The sequence below is a fragment of the Hibiscus syriacus genome, unplaced genomic scaffold (genome assembly GCF_006381635.1).
Source record: "Hibiscus syriacus cultivar Baekdansim isolate YM2019G1 unplaced genomic scaffold, ASM638163v2 tig00016004_pilon, whole genome shotgun sequence".
In the NCBI taxonomy this organism is placed as follows: domain Eukaryota; kingdom Viridiplantae; phylum Streptophyta; class Magnoliopsida; order Malvales; family Malvaceae; genus Hibiscus; species Hibiscus syriacus.
In genome coordinates, this window is record NW_024062379.1 from 471259 (window position 1) to 477467 (window position 6209).

The 6209-nt window shown below is 32.2% G+C and overlaps 1 long non-coding RNA gene across 1 annotated transcript; it reads right to left on the reverse strand.

The window, feature by feature from the left end:
* Positions 1-2468: 2468 nt before the first annotated feature.
* LOC120208162 lies at positions 2469-3536 on the reverse strand. Its single transcript, XR_005524274.1, has 3 exons — positions 3470-3536; positions 3279-3366; positions 2469-2644 (listed from the first exon to the last, which is right to left on the reverse strand). It is a non-coding gene; the product is annotated as an uncharacterized LOC120208162 (long non-coding RNA).
* Between the last annotated feature and the right edge of the window lie 2673 nt (positions 3537-6209).

The window sequence follows — 6209 nt, forward strand, 5'->3', positions numbered from 1 at the left end:
GAGGTTTAAGCCACTTAAAGCTTTCCTTAATCTTTCTTAATATCCCAAGAATCAAAACAAGCTTTAAAACGAAAGAATTAACCAACTAAAGACCCACTTACCTTATACCAAGCTTCCCGGTTGAGAGGAGGAAGAAGACTGAAGAATGCTCTGGACTCTTCTTCCTCCGTGCTTATTACCCTTTAAAAAAATTATAAAAAAAATCTTTCTGGTCAAATGACCATAATACCCTTAATTTCCTTTAATAAATACCAAATAACCTTCAATATATATATATTCAAATAATCATTGAATTCTTTCATTCTTCTACTTTAGTCACCAAATTCTGAAACTTTACAATTTGGTCACTAACCCCGGTATTGCGGATGTTACAGGTAGTTAGGGAAAACGGATGGGGGTATTTATGGCATTTAATGGAAGGCGCGTCCCCGGGGATGCGCCTTCCACACGTGGCATCCAACTTAGCGAAAACCCGGGTAAAGCGCGTCCTCGGGGATGCGCCTTTTGCCAGCTCAGCCGAAAGGGTTCCACTTCGGGAAATATATATCGAACGGTGCTAAAAAGGTAAATATTCGGTTAAATAATGTCAGTTTGGTCAAATCTCCATGGATAACACCCACGCTGGCCACCACGTTCTGGTGGCCACTCCTTTCTCCGATCGATGCCCAAAATGATCAAAGAAGGCCGAATGACAACCCTAAAGGACCCAATGCCTATTCTTTTTCCTCTAATCGTTCTTCTCTCAACAGAAAAAACCCCAAATATGTGAGCCTTTGCCGTTGGCCACCTCTTTTGTGGTCGTTCTCCCCTCCAACCAATGACCCTCGATCGTAACTTGGCCTTGCCTCACTCTGACCACCAAAAACAAGCCTAGAACGACATACAAATACCCTAAACGGCCGAATAGGTTTCTGACCCCTTAGATTCCTCGCTTTGACGATGACGACACTCCTTCACTCCGACGAGAACCGACGAACAAGGTAACCGAAAAAAACTCTTACTCATTTCCTATTTTACTTTGTTTTTACGAGCACATAAGAAAGGCAAAAAGGTTCTTAAAAAATGAAAATGAAGGTAAAGAGACCTTACAGTGATATTCTCTTTGGATTTCTATACTTTTGAATCGGAAAATAACTCTGTGTTACACTTTTTTTCAGAGGAATAGGAAAACGGGAGCTCTTTACAATGCTTCCTCTATTTCGAATGTGGAAAAGAAAAAAAGAACTCCTGTTACAATGTTGGCCTCTTCGAATCAGGGGAGGAGAAACCACTATTACAACTCAAAGAAAAAAGGTCAGAGGTTTTAATTGGGAAGAATAGCCTCTTGTATCTTGCTCATCTCTTGTTTTTTTTTCTCTTTGTATTGCTTTGAAAGAAAAGGGGTAAGACCCCCCTGTTACATTCATTTTTTTCCTCCCCCACACAAATTGTTCATGGGGATTTTATATAACCCCAAAATTACAATTAGCAAATAATAAATCCTATCTAATTTTCTTTGTCCTCTTGTGTTGCACCTTGGTGGTTGTTGATTTGTTGGTGTTGCAAAGACCTCTGTTCATTCTCTACGGGCAAACTGCTCATGCAAAGGCTGGGAACCATTGGTGCTGGAATGTGAGCTCGGTGTTGTCGTGGCAAGGACGGAGCTGCTGGGACCACGTACGGTTGTTAGCTTGCTGTGGTGCTACTGGCATGTGGCGAGGTGCCAATAGGGATGAGTAACGAAATCGAGAAAATCGAAAAATCGATACGAACCGAGTAAAACGATTCGATTTGGTTTGGTACTATACGGTTCGGTTTTCGGTTCAATTTAAAGTCTTAATTATTTTGATTCGATTCAGTTCGGGTTTTTCATATATAACCCATTTGTTTCATATTGAACCGAATAGGCAATTTTTTTAAAGAAAATTTATAGTTTCAATTGATTTTTTTTTTGAAAAAAAGAAAACCAAATCGAATCAAAAAATCCGAACCGTTAAAAAAACCGAACCGAAAAAACCGATTTTGTTTTTTCGGATTTTTAACCATTCGATTTCGATTTAAATTTTAAAAAACTGTTTATTTCGGATCGGTTCAATTTTTGGTAAAAAAATGAACCGAACCGAACCGAATACATCCCTAGGTATCAATGCTCTGCCAGGGTTGTTAACCCTGGCAAAATTCAGCTATTACATTAGGTTGGGTTATATTTTGGGATTTGGGTTTGAGGCCCGATTTAGGGTCTATTTTGGGTGTTATGTTTAGGTTGGGCCCCGATTTTTATATTTTGAGTTTTAATTGAAAAATAGTGATCACAACATTCTTATCTTCCATGAAAGACCTTTATATTACATCATAGATTCGGTTGACATTAAATGATAAAAGTTAAATATAAAGAAATTAAAATGTAAATAATTAAAAGTTAAAGAAAACAATAAAAAAGAGTAAATATTTATAAATGAAAGAAAAACCTTTATAAGATAAACACGATGAACACACTGAATATTCTTTATTAACATCTAACTTGTCTACTTTATTACAAAATATGAGCAACAATCATAACCAATTAAGTGTTATCCCTCGTATTCAACCAAACATAGGATCGGTTCCTCAAAGCATCGTTTAGAAGCAAGCTTCGCAGAGCCAACAGCAACAAAGCGCGAACAAGCTGTAGTTATAAGTCAAAATAATTAGATTGAAGTATTATGATAAAATAAAATATATTTCTTTTCGCACAGCAAACATCTTATTAAGAATTCACAGATGTTGGATATAAAATTATCTTAAAGGAATCAATACAAGATTAATTCATACCTAAATCAAACAAGTAAAGCGCAAATACAATTTCAAAAATTTCCCTTACTAAAGCGACTATTACCGCCTTAACATTCTGCTGATCATCTCTCAAACTAGGGCTGACATACCCCAAAATTAACACGAGAATGTCATGAATGCAACTAAGTCTCGCCTCGTCTAATATCACACAAGCTGCCATACTATCATATTTTAGATATACCGACCCTTACATCTCCAACAAAACATAATATTACTTAATCGATTAGTGAGTGACATGACTGAATTAATAATTCATAAGTTATCGCCAAAAAACTCATATAATATTCTTAGTTGTAATCGAAATTATTACCAATTATATAACATTTTAGAATAGATATTATAACATTTTAAGTTAAAACCGCATCAAATTAGTATTAAATTTCCTAGTTGCACAGCAGAACTACCGTTGAATTCTGCATGAATATTTACCAACAAAACTGATTTATATATGAATAGCGTCCTCTTACCATCCTTCAATGAAGCCCCTATCTCCTTTCTTCTTTGAACGAGGGAAGCACTTCTGAGCTGCAGGTGGATCAGAACTCGTGGGATACCCTAATTTCATCAAAACCAACAAAAATAAGAACAATAAGTTCTCAAATCTCCATTTATCATAAAAAAGAAGAAGCAGTATCAGTAGAATTGGATGTTTTGGAACCTGCTGGGGGCTGATTCTCTTGTACAAATTCTGACTTTGCCATTTTGGAATGAACAGATAATTAGCTGGTTAGGTGCTGAAACTCTGCTATCAACCCTTCAATTTATACACATTTTTAAGTGTGACCGTAGAATGAAAATCCTATAAATTTTTAGGGTAAATTACAAATTTAGTATTTGGACTTTATTATCTCTCCTATTTTATCCTCAATAAACTTAGTATATTGGGTTTTTTTTTGTTACTAAGTCGTTTTCTCATTAACGATGGTATAAATGGACTTTTATATAAATGCAAAACGACTTCATTTTGGTAAAAATTTTATTTTTGAAAATGACATTATTTTAATACCGTTAACTATTTAACGGCAACATGACAAAAAAACTCAATATATTAAGTTTAAAAATTGAAATTTTTTAACGTTTAGTGAGAAAAATAGGAGATATAATAAAGTTTAATGATGAAGTTTGTAATTTACCCACATTTTTTAAGGGTTACTCTTACTTTTTCTAGAGTATTGGCTTACTTTGATTAGGTTATATCTGGTGCAGTCGAGAGGAAAGCTGAAATGAAACGAAAAGTTGTATTTTTCCACCTCATGACATTCTAAAAGTATACCAAACAGGCGTTGCTTGAGTTGGATTTTGATTCCTTAGTTTGTCAGAAAGGAAAACAATGACCGATGAAGCTAAGATTAAATATCGGTAGAGATCAAAATATTATATTTTTTAAAAAATATATATATAATAATTTATTACGTATTTAAATTTAAAATTTAGAAAATAATACTTAATTTATATAATATTTAAACTTATAATGACCTAATTGTTATTAGACCCTAAAAAATTGAAAATATGAGATTATTTTTCCTTAGTTCGACCCTATTTAATTAAATATTTAAAAATTCTTGTATTTTTTAATTTGAATACTTATTTTTACATGATTTAAAATACTATTAGACCAAAATTTATTGAATATATAAAATTTTTACAGGGTCGAGCCCCTTTGGGCCTCAACAGAACTCCGTCCTTGACGACTAGAAGGATCAATGATATTTAGAATCATGAAAGGATGTAGAATTTTATGTTATAAATAAATTTATAAAATTTTAAGAGATGAAAATAAATTTTTAATAAAAATCATAAAAAATACTTAAATTATATTAAAATTTGAAATTTCAGACAAAACAACCGCCCTTATCAACTTCCCACCCATTCTATTCAGAATATGAAAAGAACATCGATATTCAACAGATGAGCTTGTGAAACCAATGAAATAAAGGTAATAGGCGTTATGATTAACATAACAAGGAGGCAGTAGTGCTAAGAGAATAAATTCTTTGCTTCTATCACAGGTCACAGCAGCACCGAAAGAAGGCGTTTGAAAATCGGTCACATATAAATATGAAGTTTAATCTTCTTTGCATACCTGTTCGGGTGTGTAAGAACGACATATTGACAGACAATTTTAGATTCGATGAAAGATGGTTTGAGTGCGATGGTATCTATCCACACCTTATTGGACCACGTCTATAGGTTTATACTTATACGCAATGGGATTTACTATAACATTATTTATTGAGTGAGTCGATCGTGAGTTATACAATGCTCAACTCATGTTTGTTAAAAAAATAATTTATTGTTCGACTCGACTCGTTGTTTTAAACTCGTTAAAATTTTGCTCAATTCGTGCTCGTGTTAAAAACTTATTGCTCGACTCATTGCTTGTTATGCTCGTTGTTCCTCTCGTTGTTAGTTAAACTTACCGAAATTTTTATCTTGATTTTTTAACTATAAGTAAAATCTACTAATACTATATAGAACTTAATACAAACATAAATTAATAAGTTTAATAATAAATTATCAAAAGTGTGTATGAAGCAATTTTAAAATTTAAACTTCAAATCAACAATCCACAAATACATTAAAATAATAATTAGAGTTTGATTTTGGGTGTAGTAAATAAAATTTATTAATTAATAATTTAATATTTTTAATTTTTATTAGAAAATTAATAAATTAGTAATTTATCATCTTTTTTATTGTCTGTTAGTAAATTAGTATTTTTTTTAAAAATGAAGTAATTTTTAAGATAATTAGTAAAAAATTATAAAAAAAATTAACGAATTGTTTGCGAATTTATCGAGTCGAGTTGAACTTTGCTCGACTCAACTAGTTAAGATCTCTAGTCAAGCTCGATTTCGAATCAGGTCAACCCGAGTCGAGTTTTGACCAAGTCGAGTTCGAGTTATTCAACTCACTAAGCACCCTTAGTTTACTGTGTAGTTTTTGCTAAGAGTGTAATACCCATAATGACTGCAATAACATATAATATTGTCGAAATTATAAATACAACCGAAAACTTTACGCAACTGAAATTTAAATCCATGTTTAATCATTCTTATCAATTTTTTTCCAGCTTGATTTATCTGTTGTCTTAAAATCTGTTCAACTCAATGGGCTCTAGCATGTTATGGCTTAAAAATGGTGAGTGGTGATTGTTATTATGCTTTTTTTTACCTCAATGGACTGATTTTCTTTTCACTTATTCAACTGTTTTTTCTTCTACTTCTTTCCAGACCCGTGATCTTGTGTTACTTTTTAAAATAAGGTCTTTAAAATATTTTATAATAAAATAAAATTATAAAATATTAAAATTTATGATATTACTATTGTTTCTTATAAAATAAAATAAAACTCAAACATATGAAACTAAGACAATGTTATAAAAATAACTTTATAAT